The following is a 20,621-nucleotide window of genomic DNA, read 5'->3' on the forward strand; positions in this document are numbered from 1 at the left end:
GGAATGTGCCTAAATTTTCTCTATAAGAAAAATGTTTGCTATAGGTTTTTTTTGGTAGCAATTTAAGGGTTGTTTTCCATTTTTAGTATCTTAGTCTGTTCAGGTTGCTCCAACAAAATGCCACAAATCTGTAACTTGTAAATAGCAGAAATTTATTTCTCAAAGCTCTGGAGGCTGGGAAATCCAAGATCAAGACACTGGCAGATTTGGTGCTTGTTCATAGAAGGCATCTTCTCCCTTCATCCTTACATGTTGGATGAAGAAACTGTGGTCTTTTTAGCCTCTTATAAGGGCACTAATCCCATGTATGAGGGTTTCACCTCATAACTTAATCACTTCCAAAAGAACCTACTTCCTAAAACCATCACATTGGAAATTAGGTTTCAATCTATGAAGTTTGGGGGTCACAAACATTCATTTTATAGAACTCGTTTTGCTAAGATTTTTAATTATAAAAAATAGCTGTTGAACTTTATTAAATGGTTTTTCTGCATCTATTGAAATAAATGTACATTTTTCCTTGTTTACTCTTTACTGTGATGAATAATATGAATGCATTCTCTGATAAGTCTTCCTTATTTATTTATTTTATTTTTTATTTTTTTGAGACAGAGTTTCACTTATTGCCCAGGCTGGAGTGCAATGGTGTGATCTCAGCTCACTGCAACCTCTGCCTCCCAGGTTCAAGCAATTCTCCTGCCTCGGCCTCCCTAGTAGCTGGGATTACAGGCATGTGCCACCACGCCCAGCTAATTTTGTATTTTTAGTAGAGACGGGGTTTCTCCATGTTGGTCAGGCTGGTCTCGAACTCCGACCTCAGGTAATCCACCCGCCTTGGCCTTCCAAAATGCTGGGATTACAGGCATGAGCCATTGCACCCGGCCCATAAGTCTTCCTTATATTGCTGGGATAAACCATATCTATTGTTTACTACATTGTTGGATTAGTTCAGTTAATATTTTATTTGTTATTTTTGCAGACTTATTAGTCTGTTTTCATGCTGCTGATAAAGACATACCTGAGACTGGGAAGACAAAGAGGTTTAATTGGATTTACAGTTTCACGTGGCTGGGGAGGCCTCAGAATCATGGCGGGAGGCAAAAGGCACTTATTACATCGTGGCAGCAAGAGAAAATGAAGAAGCAGCAAAAGCGGAAACCCCTGATAAACCCATCAGATCTGGTGAGACTTATTCACTAGCACAAGAATAGCATGGGAAAGACTGGCCCCATGATTCAATTACCTCCCCTGAGTCCCTCCCACAACATGTGGGAATTCTGGGAGATACAATTCAAGTTGAGATTTGGGTGGGGACGCAGCCAAACCATATCATTTTGTCCCTGGCCCCTCCAAATCCCATGTCCTAACTTTTCAAAACCAATCATGCCTTCCCAACAGTCCCCCAAAGTCTTAACTCAAAAGTCCACAGTCCAAAGTCTCATCTGAGACAAGGCAAGTCCCTGCTGTCTATGAGTTATAAAATCAAAAGCAAGTGAGTTACTTCCTAGATACAATAGGGGTACAGGTATTGGGTAAATACAGCCTTTCTAAATGGGAGAAATTGTCCAAAACAAAGGGGTTACAGGGCCCATGCAAGTCCAAAATCCAGTGGGGCAGTCAAATTTTAAAGCTCCAAAATGATCTTCTTTGACTCCACGTCTCACATCCAGGTTATGGTGATGCAAGAGATGGGCTCCTATGGTCTTGGGTAGCTCCACCCCCGTGGCTTTTCAGGGCACAGTCTCCCTCCTGGCTGCTTTCATGGGCTGGCGTTGAGTGTCTGTGGCTTTTCCAGGTGCATGGTGCAAGCTGTTGGCACATCTACTATTCTGGGGTCTGGAGGATAGTGGCCCTCTTCTCACAGCTCCACTAGGCAGTGCCCCAACAGGGACTCTGTGTGGGGGCTCTGACCCCACATTTCCCTTCCACACTGCCCTAGCAGAGGTTCTCCATGAGGGCACTGCCTCTGCAGCAAACCTTTTGCCTGGGCATCCAGGCATTTCCATACATCTTCTGAAATCTAGGCAGAGGTTCCTAAACCTCAATTCTTGACTTCTGTGCACCTGCAGGCTCAACACCACATGGAAGCCGCCAAGGCTTGGGGCTTCCACCCTCTGAAGCCACAGCCCAAGCTGTATGTTGGCCACTTTCAGCCACGGCTGGAGCGGCTGGGACACAGGGCACCAAGTACTAGGCTGCACACAGTATGGAGACACTTGGCTCAGTCTCTGAAACCACTTTTTCCTCCAGGGCCTCCGGGCCTGTGGGAAGGGCTGCCATGAAGTTCTCTGACATGGCCTGGAAACATTTTTCTCCATGGTCTTGGGGATTAACATTAGGTTCCTTGCTACTTATGCAAATTTCTGCAGCTGGTTTGAATTTCTCCCCAGAAAAAATGGGTTTTTCTTTTCTATCGCATAGTCAGGTTGCAAATTTTCCAAACTCTTATGCTCTGTTTCCCTTATAAAACTGAATGCGTTTAACATTACCCAAGTCACATCTAGAATTCTGCTTAGAAATTTCTCCCCCCAGGTACCCTAAATCATCTTTCTCAAGTTCAAAGTTTCACAAATCTCTAGGGCAGGGGCAAAATGCCACCAGTCTCTTTGCTAAAACATAACAAAAGTCACCTTTACTCCAGTTCCCAACAAGTTCCTCATCTCCATCTGAGACCACCTCAGCTTGGACCTTACTATCCATATTGCTATCAGCATTTTGGGCAATGCCATTCAACAAGTCTCTAGGAAGCCCCAAACTTTTCCACTTTTCCTTGTCTTCTTCTGAGCCCTTCAAACTGTTCTAATCTCTGCCTGTTACCCAGTTCCAAAGTGACTTCCACATTTTCAGGTATCTTTTCAGCAATACCCCATTCCTGGTATTTCTTCCCCACTGGGAAGAAAAAGTGGTTTAATCGGACTTACAGTTTCACATGGCTGGGGAGGCCTCAGAATCATGGCAGGAGGCAAAAGGCACTTCTTACATGGCAAGAAAAAATGAGGAAGAAGCGCCTGGGTGCAGTGGCTCACGCCTGTAATCCCAACACTTCAACACTTTGGGAGGCCAAGGTGACTGGATCATGAGGTCAGGAGTTTGAGACCAGCCTGGCCAATATGGTGAAACCCTGTCTCTACTAAAAATACAAAAATCAGCTGGGCATGGTGGTGGGTGCCTGTAATCCTAGCTACTCAGGAGGCTGAGGCAGGAGAATTGCCTGAACCTGGGAGGCAGAAGTTGCAGTAAGCTGAGATTGAGCCACTGTACTCCAGCCTGTGTGACAAAGCAAGACTCTTAGTCAAAAAAAAAAAAAAAAAAAAAAAAGGAAGAAGCAAAAGCAGAAATTCCTGATAAGCCCATCAGATCTTGTGAGACTTATTCACCATCATGAGAATAGCACAGGAAAGACTGACCCCCATGATTTAATTACCTCTCCCTGGGGCCCTCCCACAACACGTGGGAATTCTAGGCGATACAATTCAATTTGAGATTTGGGTGGGGACACAGTCAAACCATATCACTTATTCAGAAATACAATGAGCCTGTAATTTTTGTGTGTGTATGTATTGGCCCAATCCAGTTTTGAATCAAGATTACATTAGCTTCATTAAAAAGGCTGGACAATTTTCTCTTTTTTCACTTGTTGGAACAATTTGTGAGATACAAAAAATCTGTCTCTTGAAAGTTGGGTAGAGCACATTTGTAAAGCTATCTGGGCTTTAGGGAGAGGAGCTATGATTAGCATTTCAGTTTCTTTAATGCTTGTTAGTCTATTCAAGTATACTATCTCTTGGCATTTCATATTTCCCCACAAAGTTGTCTATAATATCTCAAGTTTCACATTGTTCAGTATACAGTTGTCCATAATACTCTAAAAACTTTTTTTTTTCCTAGAAAATTTCAAATACATTGAAAAGTGGATTAATACACCTCTGGTGCTTCAGCAGTTACCAATTCACGGCCAATCTTGTTTCTTCTAGAGCCCCACCTGCATCTCCTCATAATTCTTTCAAGCAAATCTCCGACATTATATAATGACACCTGAAAATGCACCGGTAAAAATCTTCAAAAGACAAAGACTCTTTTTCAACCTGTTCACAATGTCATTACCTCCTCCCCAGATAATAATTTATCAACATCAAGAAACTCCCAATAAGTGTTTAAACTTCCAATTTTCTCACGAATGTCTTTTTTCTTTTTTTTTTTGGCAGGGGAGATAACTTTGTCATTTGAATCAGAATCCAAAGTTTACACATTGCACTTGGCAGACCTGCCCTTTAATTTCTCATAACTTCCGTTTTCCTCCCAGTTTCCCATGATTGCATCTCTAGTTTGACACGTTCCCTTGTCGTCTGTATTCCTGTAAGTTGGTAGTTAAATCTCAATCCGATACAGAAGAACTGGGCTCCCAGCTAAACCTCACCCCTAAGCCAGACACCACGGCCCTAAGTGAAAACAGGTGATCCTGTTTTTCCATGCAAATGTTGCCTTTTTGGCCTGCCCCGCCCCTATCCTGTGCCCGTAAAAGACTTCAACTGGCAGAGCAACGCAAGCGGCTGAGCGGCGGGCAGAGAAGCAACTGAGTGTCAGAGACAATGGATAGATGCGGCTAACCAGACGGTGCAGCTTTGGAGAGGGACCTGGCCGGAGACTGCCGGGCTTCAGGGAAAGATCACCTTCCCATCTCCTTTCCAGCCTTCCTTTCCGCTGAGAGCCACCCACCGCTCAATACAGTCTTCCGCATTCATCACCTTTCAAACAGTTCGTGTGAGCTGATTCTTCCTGGACGCCAGACGAGAACCCAGGTGCCAAGAGGGCAGGGGCTACCACCCTGACTCTCCACTGAGCTGGTTGGCACTTGGCCTCCCAGGACGGCAGAGCTGAAAGAGAGCTGGTTGTAACATGCTCGCACACTGCTGTGTAGCATGCATAGAGCCTGATCCCTCCAGAGAGGAGCGACCGGTGGGTTCTAGGGTTCGTTTGCTCAGGTTCCTGCACCCGCTTGCTCTTACGCTCCCTCATGCGAGGAGTGGCCAGTGACGGGCTGAGTGAAACGAGCCACTCCAGTTTCTGCCCATGAAGGGGTCAAAGGAACTGTCCCATCTGAAATCCATGATCAGGTTTAGGTTTGATAATTTGACAACGCCGCTTCAGAAGGGTTACTGCAATTACATTATTCTTGCATCTTTGTTGTGCCTGTAATTGTTTTCCTCTCTTTTTCATTGTAGGTTCCATCTATTTGCAATTTCATTTTCTCTTTTTCTTTTCTTTTTTTTTTCTTTTTTTTTTTTGAGACAGAGTCTCACTCTATTGCCCAGGCTGGAGTGCAATGGTGCGATCTCGGCTCACTCTAACCTCCCCCTCCCAGGTTCAAGCGATTCTCCCGCCTCAGCCTCTGGAGTAGCTGGGATTACAGGCGCGCACAACCACGCCCAGCTGGTTTCACCATATTGGACAGGCTGGTCTTGAACTTCTGACCTTGTGATCCGCCTGCCTTGGCCTCCCAAAGCTGAGATTACAGGCGTGAGCCACCGTGCCTGGCCTTTCTCACTTTTTCTTGATCAGTCTTGCCAGAATTTTATTTCATTAATCTTTTCAAATAATTAGCTTTTGATTTGGTCATTTTTTCTGTTTTTTCCTTCTCCACTTTGATTTTTTTCTTTCTTTGCTTATTTTTCCTTCTTTTTTCTTGGATCTGTTGCTCTTATTCCAACTTCTTGAATTTACAGTTTTACTTGTGTTTGAAGTTGTGATTTCCCTTTATCTACTGCTGTAAGTCCTACACATTTTGATACATTGCCATTTCATTGACACTCTGAGTAACTAGCAATTTGCTATACTTTTTTTTTTTTACCTTTTAAAATATATTCTCTTAGTTTCCAGTAATATGTTTTTATAAATTATCCCTCTGTTATTTCTAAGTTTTTGGCATTCTGGTCTGAGAACATGATCTGTATGACATTGATTCTTTGGAATTTATCAAGTAATCCTCTGTGACCTGTATATGCACAATGTCATAACCCTTATATAGGTGCTTGAAAACTGCTTTCTGTGGTGTTGAGCATAGAATTAGACAGAAGGCGAGGGGGAGAGACAAGCACAGAGGCAGATCTATTCCACAGCATTCACAGATGTTATTTCTGGGATGGGAAAATTACAGGTGATTTTTACTTTCTTCTTGGACAGCAGTAGTCTTTACTTGCCTATGATTCCAAACATGTTTGAAAACAACGTCAGAGATTTCACAGGCCTCCCACTGCCCTGGGTGGGTAAGAGCAATGGTGTGGGCAAGAGGGAACATTTGCCATTGCCCATCATCTGGGTGTTCACCTGACCTTCTGGGCCTCCCATCCTGCTCTATGAAATAAGGATATTTGGCTGGGTGCGGTGGCTCACACCTGTAATCCCAGCACTTTGGGAGGCTGGGGTGGGTGGATCACTTAGGGCCAGGAGTTTGAGACCAGCCTGGCCAACATGGTGAAACCCCGTCTCTATTAAAAGTACAAAAAATGGCTGGACGTGGTGACACATGCCTGTAATCTCAGCTACTCAGGAGGCTGAGGCAGGAGAATTGCTTAAACCCAGGAGACAGAGGTTGCGGTGGGCCGAGATCGTGCCACTGCACTCCAGCCTGGGTGACTGAGCAAGACTCCATCTCAAAAATAAAAATAATAATAAAAAGATATTTAAGCACCCACTCAACTTGAACATTTGTATTCTGTTATTTATAAGCTCCATCTGCTGCTGGCATGAATACCTGAAAATCCTGGGACTGTGGGATGTGGTCCAGGCTCTCAGGGGTCAGCATTGCAGGGAATCCCACACACATCCCTGGAGGGAGTGCAGAATCTCATGCATGAAGGGGCTGGGGTGAGGCCTTTGTCATAGTATTCTCTAGAGAGGGTGTGGCCTTTCCCCTTCTTTCATTTTGGGATAAGCGTGTTTTTTTTTCCCAGCTACACTCTGTTTTCCAGGCTGCAAGTCCATTTCCAGGGAAAGCAGACAAGAAGTGCCTATCAGAGCATTGACATAAATGGGAATCTGTATCCTTGGCAGTGTCTGGACTTCGAGACTGCTGAGTGACAAGTGTGTGTTTTGTTTTATTAAATGTTTTCCTTTTTAATAAGCAGTGGGAAATGTCAGGAACACCTGCAGCTGCCTGCTGACCCTGGGACTGGGGTAGGGGATGCAGCACTCGGCCTCCAATTGTGTTTTTCTTCTCTGACAGCTCAGTTGTGCCGGGAATGTACTTGCTTTGGCGCTCCAGAATCAACCTAGGGAACCAGCTCCGCCTTCTATACAAGCAGAATTCTACCTCTAACAGGACCAGGCGACCCCTTCTTTGGCAACTTTCTATACATTTTTAAGCCCCTGATGTTGCCCTAAGGCCATTTACCTATGCTCCACAGGATGAAAATATCAGGAAAATGGTTTTTGCATGTTTATTATTCAGTTTATATACGTTATGCATGAAGCAAGTATGAAATTGCTGCACAGACACTGGGATGCAAGAAATGTCATACTACTGAAATCAGATTAGATCTAGTTGTGAGCCCTCTCTCACCAGGGGATCAGATGTTCCAAATCAGGTATTCCCCAGAATGGAGCAAGAGTCCCTGGGGGATGACACAGGCCAGAGCCACCTGAGAAAGAGCCTCCAGTCTTCAGCCTATTGTGGTCCCCTGATTTCTGAGCCCAAGTGGCCTCTTGGAGGGCTCCCAGTGACTGCCAGTCAGCTGCGACCCCTGTGCTGGGGTATCCACCCCACTTCGCACCAGACGCTGACCCAGACCGTGATGAGAGATAGCACTCCTGGAGGCCGCACTGGGCACTACACGTGGCAAATGACCATCTCTGAGTCATCAGCAGCTCCGTCTCAGAGGCGCCCTCGTGTGGAACCATCCCAGCGTTTACATCCTGATTATCCTCTCCTAAAACTCCGAAGTAGGCACCCCTCAAAGACAGGAGGCTGCTCCAGGCTTAGACACTGGCTGGATCTCTTTCATTTAGATCCCTCCAAACAAGCAGATTAGTTTAAAGTCCTGTGTGTTTTCTCTGTTTCCTGAGGTATAGACAACATAGCAAGGGTGGAGGAGTTAGAGGAGGGGAAGGGGAAGTTGCTAGAAAGGCTTGTCCATCCCAGAGGGTGGGCACGGGAAGCAGAGGTGAGGGTGGTGGGGTGTGGGGGGAGCAGGCAGGGTTTGTCAGGGCACTGTGCACACCCACTGACTCCTGTCACCTCCATGCCTTTGGGCCCCCTTCTGCGTAGATCACCCTCGAATGCCTGAATCTTCAGCCAGAGCGAGCTGATTATCTTAAAAAGATGGGCAGACTTCTCAAAGTAAGCAGTCCACACTGGACAGTCTAAAAGAAAAGCTGCAATTGCTTAGGTTTATTGTAAAGCAGTCATTTAAAAGCTCTCACTGAATGCTGTGGTGGCTGCGGAGATTGGGCTGGTTGTGAAGGTACATGTTCTGAAATATGCACCTAGACATCCCCTGGCCTTTTGCTGGGATGCTTCCAAGGCCTTGCTCAGCTTTGCTTGGCATCTAGCCAAATACAGAGACTTCTGGGTTCTCTTGTCTTCTATTTATGGAAGCCCCTGGGTGCTTATCCCTCTCCTTCACATTGTTTCTTCCTCTTTATATCATTGTCCCTTCCTGCTCTCTAGAATAAATACTCTTGCTTATGATTTAGTAATGAATCCTGGCTTGTCTGCAGATTGGATGAGGTATACTTTTGTAGACGACTAGGAAGGAACATTTTAATTGGAGAGTCTGGAACAGGGGAGGGCTCCATAATATTTCCTGTTGGTAATGCCTCACCAGGCAGAGTGAACTCAGGGGTCAACACCACCTCCTCCAAAGGCTAAATAAGAGGTCTGTAGGCCACTCACCATCCTAAGCCAGGTGCCTAAAGTCCACTGTTTCTGGGCAGAGGCCATCTTAAACAGGAAGCGCCCAGTCCTTTGCCTTTTAGCTCTGGTATCTGCCCTATTTAAGGCCAATGGGAAGCTCACCTCACATGACACGTGACTTCGTTAGTTAGTGCTGCAAGCACCCCTCCCTGGAGGACCTAACCTTTTACTCCTCTCTTCCTCTCAACCCTTCCCTCGTGCCTCCTAGAACTCCACCATTAGCAAATTACCCCAGATGTTCAACCTTCTCTCCACATGTACCCTTTTCTCTCTTGCCTGAATTCACTCATTCATTCAGTTATTTAACAAACATTGGATGAACCATTACTGGACCACTGTTTTAGATGCTGGGGATACAGCAGTGAACAAAACACACAAGCCTCTGCCCTGCATCCTAGTAGTGAGAGAATGAACATGTAACGTGTGTTATGTCACGTGTGCTTAGTGCTATAAAGAACAATATAGCAGGGTAAGCGGCTAGAGAATGATGGTGTGGGGCAGTGTGGCTATCCAATACAGGGTGAAGAAAGGTCTTTCTGAAAAAGTGAAAATGGAACCGAAACCTTAGGAGGTGAGGGAGAGCCACGTGGCTATGTGGGGGAGGAGAGCTTTTGCGGCAGAGGGAGTGGCAAGGCCTGTTGAGGAACAGAAAGGGCCAGTGTGGCGGGGCACAGTGAGCACATGGGAGAGTGAGGAAAATGGGCAGGAAGAGAGAGAAAGGCCTTACAAACCGCTGGGACATGTTTGGAGTTTTTTTTTTTTTTTCTTTTTTCTTTTTTTTTGGGACAGGGTCTCACTCTGTTGCTTAGGCTGCAGTGCAGTGATGCAAACATGGCTCACTACAGCCTTGACCTCCCACACTGAGGCAATCCTCTCGCCCCAGCCTCCCATGTAGCTGGGACTACAAGCGTGTAAAACCATACCCAACTGATCTTTTGGTACTTTGTAGAGATGGGATTTTGCATGTTGCCGAAGCTGGTCTCGAACTTCTGGGCTGAAGGGTTCTGCTTCCCTTGGCCTCTCAAAGTGCTGGGATTACGGGGGTGAGCTGCTATGCCGGGCCAACTTCTGGATTTTAAGTGAAATGAGTAGTCACTGGAAATGGTTTTGAGCAAAAGAGTGCCAAGGTCTGAATTAAATTTTAAAAAGTGCACGTTAGCTGCCATGGAGACAACAGGGAGACACAGAAAAACCAGTCATGAGGCGACTGTGAAGGCCAGGTGAGAGGTGATAGACCAGGGAGTGGTAGCGTCAGCCGTAAGAAGTGATCAGGGTCTGGGTGTGTTTTGAAGATGAAACCAATAGATTTGCTGATAGAATGGATATATGTGTGAAGGAAAGAGAGACTCAAGGCTGACTGCGAGGTTTTTGTCTCCATTCCATGACAGAATGGAGCTGTCATCTACAGACATGGGGAAAACTGAAGGAAGTGTAAGTTCTGAGAGGAAAATCAAGAGACTTCTTTTGAACCAACCCGGGAGCAGCAGTGACCCGAGCACCCGATTGTGGGCTTGAACACCGTTTGCCAGGTTTGCAGTCTGGGACAGAACGTGGACCAGATGTCCTGGAGCTTCTTGAAGTACCAGAGAGCAAGGAAACCATCAGACGATTAGGGTCCTGTCAACAGGACTAAGTAGCCAACTAGGAGGGTCTCCCGCTTGCTGAAAATGGGATAATGCGAGCATCAGAAGGATAAAACCACAGTGGATGGATACATCATCGAATGTGTTTGGTCTGTGAATTTATGGTGATACTAACATTGGTCTCGTAATTGATATCTTTTGGAAAATGACAGGGAATCAATTCATTATTTTAAAAACTAGTTAGAAGTGGAAAGAACAACCATTTTGTACTGCCCTTCCTGTACAAACTTTACCTCAGGGTAACCAAATAGCAGATGAGGGGACATTTCTTTGCATGAAAGGATCCCAGTTAATGAATGAAGAAGAATGATAGGTTTTGAATGTCACCATCTGGCAATCTTCATGAGGTAATAGGCCCAGGCGGTGAACGTAAACTGCTCTAAATATGGCAAAAAGAGAGAAAAGCAGACAACATATGCCTCTTGATGGAAGACTACTACACCACCACCTCCAGAATCCAAACACCAGTTTGCAGATACTAGACCAGGGGGCGGGACATGTTAGACTATAGCATGGGGTGCATTCAGCAAAATCCGAGGTAAGGAAAAGTCTCTAGATCCTTGTTTCAACAAACAAATTGAAAAGAAAAAAGAGATGGAGAGAGAATCTATAGATTAAAAGAGATGTAAAAGATATAACATGCATTACACTGGGTGGGCCTTATTTGGATTCTCAATCAAGCTTACAAAAAATTATGAGACAATGAGAAATTTGAACACTGTGGATATCAGAGATGTTAAGATTTTTTAAATGAATGTAATAATGGTATGATAATTATGTTTCGAAACGAGGCCTTATCTTTTTGAGATGCAAACTGAAATATATACAGATAAAATGATGCAACATCTATAGGACTGGCTTCAAAATAATTCAGGCCAAAGGGAAAAGAGACAAGATTGACCATGAGTTAGCAGTTGCTGAACCTGTGTGATGAGTATGTGGGGATTCACTATACCAGTCTGGCTTTCTATTTTTGTGGATGATAGAAATTCCCTATCATAAGAGGCAAAAAAAAAAAAAAAAAAAAAAAAAAAAAAAGGAGAGAGAAAGGATAAAAAAGGAAAAGAAAGAAAAAAAGGAGGAAGGAAGAAAGGAAAGCAAGGAGAAATTTTGTGTGTGTTAAGTTTGTGCTGCTAATTTCATGTTCACACAGAGGTATTGCATAGGTAGTTGAGTCGTGGAGGGACTAAAGTTCAGGAGAGTATTAAGGTAGAGTTGAAAATTACGGAGTCTTAAATTGATAAATGTATTAAAATCACAGAACTGTGTGAGATCACCTTAAAAATGAATATGAGTAAGAGAAAGAGATTTAGTATGGCTAAATCTTGGAGATTTTGGGGATTTCCAAAATTAAGAGGTACGAAAGAAGAGGCAGAAAAGGCGCCATGCAGATGCAGCTAGAATGGGAGGAGACAAGAAAGGGGTTTTTTTGGGGACAGATATGTCGGACACCATGTCATCAAGGAGAGGGGCACGCGTCACCATCTGTGTCAAATGTGGGTAGGGTGGAGTGGATGTGGCTGAGGGCTGACCAGGGCATTAGGCAGAGAGGAGGTAAGTATTGACCTGGACCAGGGGAGTTTTGGGGAATTGTGGGGAGAAACCCTGGTGTGGATTCCTGAAGGCAGAGATGGAGATGAGAGCCATGAGCATTGTTGGGGCTTTAGGGGTGTTTGGAATAAAGATCGGCAGAGCAATGAGATAGAGGTGTGGGTGGGATGTGAGGCCAATGGGGTTTTTTTTTTTTCTTTAAAGAGAGGAGGGAAATTACAGCATGTTTTATTCTGATGGAAGTGATGAAGGTAGAGGGAGAGAAGAAGAGAGACACAGCGTGAGAGAGAGGGAGCAAGAGAGAGACTGAGAACAGTGATCTGTGATGATGTGAGAGGTGGACAATTGCTAGCCGGATATCCTGGATCACCCAGTGGGCCTGAAACAAGTTTGCAATCAGGTCAACTCTGATGCATTTGGTGTTAGGACACATGTATTTCATGGTCAGAGGCCTGAATACCATGCCCAGGGTCCCCCTAGGGACTTCGTGGACATGCTGATGCAGCCTTGATGCTCATGTGGCTATTCTGAATCTGTGTCCACAGTGAGGGGATGGGTTGGGCCCCCAGGTGTGTGGCTCACAAGCCAGCACAGGCGGTGTCAGCCCAGCTGAGCTCGCTTGGAGCCATTGTCTTGAGCAACTTGTACATGTTCTTAGTAAATCCCTCACCTTTCACTCACTGGGTGGCACTGAGAAGCAGCTGATGCCTTCCCGTTCCAATGGGAGCATGTGCCTGCTGTTTCCAGCAGGATCGTGACTGCTCTGGCTGTGCTCTTGCTCTTCCACTCCTTGTGGCTGCCCATTGCTGAGGACAAAATGGTGAGGTGAGGCCAGACCACACAGACCACACACTGGGGAAGGGCCAGCTTTCGGTGCTGGGGCCTGTGCTGAGGCCAGGCTCTGCAGGGGCAGGAGGGCGAGATGCTGCTTCTGGGTCTGAGGATGAGACCAGAGGCAAGGCTGAGGCGGAGCTGGGAGCAGAGCAGGTGCTGGATGGAACAGCTGGAGAGTGCTGGTTGCTTGATCAACACAATGTCTCTCCCCACAAACATTTCCCTGCAGTAAGTCTCATTTTATTTCCACCATGTTAATAATAAGAAGAAGCCTGGTAGCCTCTTGGGTACCAATCACAAGGATCACCACCAGACTGAGACATACTTCCCAGGTGTCTGCATGTGGTTTCTTCAGCGCACAGAACAGAGCTCTGAGGGCTTCCCCCAGCTGCTGCCCACAGCCACATCCCACAGGGAGGGCCTTCAGTACAAAGTGTGGAGCAGTCACTCCAGCTTCCCACACTCTGGTATTAGCTCTGGCTTAGGCCACCCGCCAGCTCTTCATTCCCCAAGTGATCCGTGTCCTACTACATCCTTTCAAAATGCCTCATGGCACACTGAGAGGTGCCCTGGACAGAGGGTCCAGAGAGCTACAGTTTACTTCAAGCTCTGCACTGACCAGCCTTGGGCCTCACTTCTTCACGTTTGACACATTTTTGTTCTAAGCATTGGAGATGCCGTAGTGACAAAAGAAAATCCTGCCTGCATAAAATGTATATTCTAGTGGGGAAACAGATATTAGGCAAATTAAATCAAATATATAATGTGCCAGACAGTGACAAGGTCTATGAAGAGAAGTAAAACAGGATAGGGGGCAGGGACATGTGAGTGGAGTGTGTGTGTGTGTATGTGTGTGATTTTACATAAAGTGATCAGGGAAGGCTTCCAGGAGGAGATATTTGAGCAGAGGCCTGAAGGAGAAAAGCATATGTTTACCTGGGGAGAGCATTCCGGGGAGAAGAAACAGTGGGTGCAAAGGCCTTGAGGCTGAGCACGCTCGATGTCCCAGGAAGAACTGGGGCCCTGTGTGGCTGGACAAGAGGGAATGAAGAGGAAGCTGGCAGGAGATTAGTTTCCAGAAGGGGACAAAGTGGGCCGGTTGTGTAGCATCATGGGTCACTGGAAGGTCTCTAGCTTTCACACTCAGTCACATGGGAAATATTAGGGGGGTTTGAGCAGTGGAGTTACATGTTTAAAAGAATTGCTCTGGTGCTGTGTGGAGAACAGGCTGTAGGGGATGGGAGGAGTCAAGGGCAGGAGCCGGGGGTCCAGTAAAAGCTATTGTAATCACCCAGGTGAAAGATGTTGGTGCTTTGGAGGAGCTGTAGAAGAGGTCAGATTTCTGGATAATTTTGGAGAGTCAGACAAGGTTTGTTGGTGGATTGCACGTGCAAATGGAGGGGCAAAAAAGGAGTTGGGCATGATGTGGTCATCATTAGAATTGTTCACAAATATTTTGGTTGTTTTCTTTTTTTTTTGAGATGGAGTCTTGCTCTGTTGTCCAGGCTGGAGTTCAGTGGCACAATCTCGGCTCACTGCAACCTCCGCCTCAGCCTCTTGAGTAGCCGGTATTACAGGTGCCCACCACCAAGCCCAGCTCATTTTTGTATTTTTATTAGAGATGGGGGTTTCACCATGTTGGCCAGGCTGGTCTCGAATTCCTGACCTCGTGATCTGCCCGCCTCAGCCTCCCAAAGCGCTGGGACTATAGGCGTGAGCCACCGTGCCCAGCCGGTTGTTTTCTTTTTTGGGCACTTGGTAAGTTTGTGCTTCCAACCCTCCTTTAAGTTAGGTGTGGCCATATGACTTCTTTTGGACAATAAAATGTAAGCAGAAGAGGTGCCTCGGGCTTCTGGGCAGAAGCATTTCACTGCAAGTGCAAGACCCTGCAACATGCCCCTTCTTCTGTCTCAAAAAACATGAAAACATTTTGTCAAGATACAGCCTCCATCAGCCTTAGTCCCTCAGTGAAATTGATGAGTGGAGTCTCCTGTCAACTCAGCCTGGACATCAGCAAAAACACGAACATTTGCGGTGTTAAGACCCTGACATTTTTGGGGTTCTTTGCTACGGAAGCATCACCTAATTTATATTGACAAATACAGATAACATGATGAAAGCATTTATTCTGAACAACTGGAAGATTAGAGTTTTCATTTCTTGAAATGGAAAAGGCTGTGGCAGCAAATGGGAGCAACAGGTTTGAAGGGGGAGGATTAGGAATTTGCTTTTGGACATGCCACGTTTGAATGCATTATGCATCCACGTGCAGATGTTGAGTCGGCTTTTGGGGATGTATGGGTCTGAAGTTCAGAGGAGAGTTCAGGCTGGAAAGAATGCATTCAGAGTTGTAAACGTGAGGCCAGTCAGGATCACAAGGGAGTGAGTGTCAGTAGAGAAGAATGTGCATGGCCTTAGACACTCGAGTGAAGAGGCTCAACTGTGTGGAAGGCTGCAGATGGGTCATCTAAGATGAGGACTCTCAACTGCCCTTTGGATTTGCAATGTGGACCTGAAGAGTAATTGTAGCGAAGTTGTGAGAATGAAACTGATTGAAGTGGGTTCAAGAAAGCATGAGAGGAAAGAAAGTGGAGTTTGAGTATAAATAACTCTTTTGGAGAGGATTGGTGTAATTGAATGGCGGGGGTATGATATTTGAGGTCAAGGAAATATTTTTATTTTTCTTATTTTTTAAGATGAGATAAATTGTAGTACACATGTGTCTTTATGGGAATGACTCAGTAGAAAGACCAAAAATTTCATATGTGAGAGAAGGACCAGTGGATGAAGTGATGTTCTTGAGTGGGCACGAGGACGGGATCCAGTGCACAGCGGAAGGCGGCACTTAGGAACATGCAGCACTTGTCCATGCCAGCAGGAGGCAAGGCAGAATGGTGAGTACAGACACACGTGCGCTGATGTGGTGTTGGCAGTGTGGGTAGAATAGGCAGTTGTTCTGAATGACGGATAAGGTTTTTCTCAGCTCTTAAAAATACATTATTTCAAAATCAAACTTTTCATTGTAATCTTGTCTTCGGCTCTTTCCTATTCTTCATCTTGCAGATCTAGATAGTCATTAGGCTTTGTTGATTTCACCCACTGAGTGGGTCTTCTCTGTAATGCCCATCTGGCTCCTTCAGCTCAGTACGATGGAAGGGCTCTGCTCTGTAGCGACTAGAATTTAAAGCTAGCTCGAATTTATCAGGCATTTGATGGTTACCTGTTTAGGGGCCCTAGCAGGGAAGTATTCCAATAAAATTGGGATAATAATATGCTTACCTCATAGGCCCATTTAGAGAATTAAGATAAATATCAGGTGCCGAGAGCTCAGCATTTCCCTGGCACATAGGAGGTTGAGCTGTTGGTATCTTCATCCACCGTCACTGCTGTACTTTATGGTGAGCTTTCTATAGAGCAGGTCTCTGCTTTAGAACCTCTGACTCTGCCAGCTACCTGGGTCAAATTTGAACTTTTTCACCTGTTAAACCAAGGCCTTCATGATCTGGCCCCAAACTCCTTTTGTTGCCCCATGTCCCAGCACTTCTCTTTCATGTTCCTTGTATTTCAGACACAGAACTAGCCCTTCTTCAACCTATATCCTTTCTTTTCATTTCCACGATTTTACAGAAGATATCTTGTCACCAAGCCTGGCAAAATCCTGCCCATTCTTTAAGATTTAATATATCACGTTTTCCTGCAATACTTCCTCGACTTCCCTTCGGACACCTCTGGTCCCCAGGCTGGCTCCTTCTTAGGCCTGTCGCGTACTTCTAAGCTTGTCTGACTGTCCTTCCACTATGAGCTCTTTGGGATCAGGAGCTCTGTTTAGTTCCATCCTTTTTGGTGCCTTGAACAGTACCTGGCACCAACGAACATCTTAAGGAATGACTGCATTCCTTATTCCTTCCTTTGTATCCACCTCTTTCCTAGCCCTTAGTGTTGCACATTGTTGATGGCCTGTCTTCCCCATCATGCTATTAATGCCGTGGGAAACAAGACATCTTTATTTCTCCCCACGTCACCAGAGCCTAACACACAGTGGCTCCATCTCCGTTCACTGCAACTTCTGCCTCCCGGGTTCAAGCGATTCTTGTGCCTCAGCCTCATCATGAGTAGCTGGAATTACAGGTGTGTGCCACCATGCCCGGCTAATTTTTGTATGTTTAGTAGAAATGGGGTTTCGCCATGTTGGCCAGGCTGGTCTCAAACTCCTGACCTCAAGTGATCCGCCCGCCTTGGTCTCCGGAAGTGCTGGGATTACAGGCGTGAACCATCGCGCCAGGCCTGGATAAACGTTTAATGAATAAAACGATGAAAAGACCTGTCACCTCCTTAATGCAGATCTCGAGGGAGCCTCCAGGTGGCGCTCGCCGCTAGGAGAAGCAGGGAGTGGGCGCGCCGCAGCTCGGGCTGGCGTCTGGGAGGTGGTAGCCTCCGCACCTGCCCAGCGCACAGCCCCAGGCGGCCGTTCCCCGGGAGCGGGTGGCGAGGACCTCAGGACTGACGCACTGCCTCCTCCGGGCGGGTGCGCAGCCTGCGCCAGGGGCGCTGTTCTCCCTGTGCTCCTGGACCCCGCAGATGTTTTAGGAACGTTCACTGGGGAGAGAGAAGGGGGCCGCCTTCCGGTACCCGGTGGGCAACACCTAAGTCAAGCCGCGGTGCTTACTGGTGAGGGAGTCAGCTGTCTGCAGGCGGCTGTGACAGCTGCAACACGCCACACACAAAATGTTATTTACCTGTCATATTAATGATAGTGTTAGCAAGTGTGTGGCATGTCCAGCTCTTTTTTTTCTTTTTTTCTTTTTTTTGAGGCGGAGTCTCATTCTGTTGCCCAGGCTAGAGTGCAGTGGTGCCATCTGGGTTCACTGCAACCCCCGCCTCCCGGGTTCAAGCGATTCTCCTGCCTCAGCCTCCGGAGTAGCTGGGATTACAGGCGCCTGCAACCACACCCGGCTAATTTTTTGTGTTTTTAGTAGAGACGGGATTTCACCGTGTTAGCCAGGATGGTCTCGATCTCCTGACCTAGTGATCTGCCCTCCTCCGCCTTCTAAAGTGCTGTCCAACACTATTCTAAGTGCTATGTACACATTTACTCAAAGGTACATAATACAAAATAAAAATTTCCATTTTATAATGAGGAAACACAGGGGCAGAGGTTGGATAACTTGGCTGAGATGGTCCATTTAGCAGTAGCAGAGGCAGGGTTAGAACCCAGGCGGTCTATACCAGAGCTGGCAGATGCCCCTTTTATGCATCCCTGCCTCCCTCTCACTGTCCAACAGGGCTACCATCTGTGTTCCAGCTGGCTGGCACTCAGCCAGTCAGACACTATTTATTAAGCACCTACTATGTGCCAAACACCTTGTTTAGTGTTGGGGATGAGCAGGTAAAGGGGAGAAAGTGTCTCCCTTTCAGGAGCCTCCAGGCTATCCAGGGAGACCAAAGTGTAGGGGGGAGAGGGTTGTGCCAAACGGTAATGATAGACAGAGTAATGGGCACCCATGGGAGGAGCCATAGCAAAAGAGAAGCTGACCTTCCCAGGCAAACCACCTGGCCATTTTCTTGTGTGCCATTCTTGTTATGGGCTTTTCTGGGGGAGGCATGGGGACACTGATGCTCTAGCCTTGGTTCTGAGAACCTGTCCAGGCCCGAGTCCCTCTAGGGCTCGGGCACCCCCCACTCCAGTCTTGTCCTTGAATCCCTGCACAGTGGCTGGGACCCTTGTCCTTAGTGACCCACTTCTCTGGTGCTGCCTGCCTGCCTAAATTTCTGAATATCAGGGACTGTGCTCCACTTGCTTCTTAGACACTCCTCCCATCCTTCCACCCGCTCCCATCCCCAGCCTGGTCCCATCATCAACAGCCACAACTTGCCTTATCTTCCCCTAAACTCTGATTTTTGTGACCCCACACTAGCCAGCTCCCTGTCCTTCTGGTGCAATCGCACTTGTACCTCTACTCCAACTAGTGGTGTCTGTAAGACCCCCAGATCCCAGACTCTTTCCTTTTCTTCTGATACTTTAGTTCCCTGCTAACTCCACCCATCCTAGACGCCTTCTCGGTTGATCACTTGAACTGATTTCTTGCTGGCTCCTCAACTTTTCTGTCTCCTTGTAAACACTTGCTCTAGAAACCCCCTCCTTTCTCCACTTCTTCACCTGGGGTGCTTGGGGATGCTGCAGGAATTCACAGAGCTGGCAGGTTGGTGCTGGGCGGTTTTAGGAACATGATTTTCAGGCCCCAGTGTAAACACATGTAGGGCCAGGCACAGTGACTCACATCTATAATCCCAGCACTTTGAGAGGCAACTCAGGAGGATCACTTGAGGCCATGAGTTTAAGACCACCACCAGCCTGGGCAACCTAGTGAGACCCTGTCTCTGCCAAAAATTAAAAAAAATTAGCCAGGCATGGTGGTGCATGCCTGTAGCCACAGCTACTCGGGAGGCTGGGGTGGGAGGATGGCTTGAGTCCAGGAGGTTGAGGTTACAGTGAGCTATGATTGCACCACTGCACTCTAGCCTGGGTGACAGAGTGAGACCCTGTCTGTAAACAATATATTTTTTATTGTCTGTAAAAAGTAAATAAATAAACAAACAGACAAATAAATAAAATGATCACATGGGGCTCTTGTTCAAAAATTTTAAGAATTTCAAGATGACAACAGTAGACAGCAGTTAAACCAAGTTCAGGGCCCTTCTACGCATGGAGCTTGTGTGACTGCATGGGTCATAGCCTCCTGAAGCGCTGGGCCAAGGCCCCCACCTTCTCAGAGCTTCCAGGGCTATCTGATTACCCTGAAGTCTCAGACTTGTGGTCTCCCCTGTCTTCCCAAGTGGCCTGCCACCACAGTTGTCCTCAGCTCTCCCACCCCATCCCATCCCAGTCCCAGACAACATTCCCTGCAGCCTCACTTGCATTCACACAGGCTTTCTAGAGTGGAGGAGAAAGCCTGGAGTTCCCAACAGTGGAAATGCCACCTGGACCAGGTGGTGTGGTTGACAATGACTGAGAATCTGTCTTCAGGGATCCCCGCAGAGGCTGGTGTCCTCAACTGTACAGGGATTGGATCTAGATGTCAAGGGAGAAGATGGGGGGTAGAGAAGGAACAAATGAGCAGGCTCCTTCCCGTACTGACTAACTGGGCACTTTCCACACCTGCCTGAATCTAATTCTCTAGGGGCCTTTTATTTTTCCTGTTTCGTAATTGCAGAGATGAGGAAACAGGTTCAAAAAGGTTACGCACCTTGCAAGCCCACACAGCTAGTAACTGGTGGCAGCAGGCTTTAAGGCTAGGTTGGTGTGAGGGCAAAATCCCACCCTTTCCCCTTGAATCTCGCTTTCCTAAGGGGCAGAGCTAGGCCTTGACAGTTATTCTCTAATCAAATCCAACTTCCTTTCCTGCCCCCTCCTCCCCTGCTACCATCACAATGATTGCCTCCTGAGGAAATTTAATCTCATCCTCAGAACCTGCCAAGCTGAACATTTCTGCTCGCTGATGATAAAAAAAAAATACCCAGCTTTCAGGAAGAAAAAGTCACTTGGCTGTTCTCTCACAGTCCCTCCTCATCTGAACCTTACCCCCAGAGTGGGAGGGAATTTCGTCCCTCTCTGCTCCCCACTTGCCCCTGGCCCCAGTTCTCTCTGGGCATCTCCCTTTTCCCTCCCTCCCTCCCTCCCTCCC

The 20,621-nt window shown here is 46.8% G+C and overlaps 1 long non-coding RNA gene across 1 annotated transcript in view; it reads left to right on the forward strand.

The window, feature by feature from the left end:
- Positions 1 to 4,712: 4,712 nt before the first annotated feature.
- The window catches only part of LOC105544644, a 30,822-nt gene continuing 14,913 nt past the window's right edge, over positions 4,713 to 20,621 (forward strand). Inside the window, exon 1 of the long non-coding RNA XR_001006802.1 lies at positions 4,713 to 4,755. This is a non-coding gene — a long non-coding RNA (uncharacterized LOC105544644). The remainder of the gene's footprint in view (positions 4,756 to 20,621) is intronic.

Source organism: Mandrillus leucophaeus, unplaced genomic scaffold, assembly GCF_000951045.1.
Source record: "Mandrillus leucophaeus isolate KB7577 unplaced genomic scaffold, Mleu.le_1.0 Scaffold1083, whole genome shotgun sequence".
NCBI classification, from domain to species: domain Eukaryota; kingdom Metazoa; phylum Chordata; class Mammalia; order Primates; family Cercopithecidae; genus Mandrillus; species Mandrillus leucophaeus.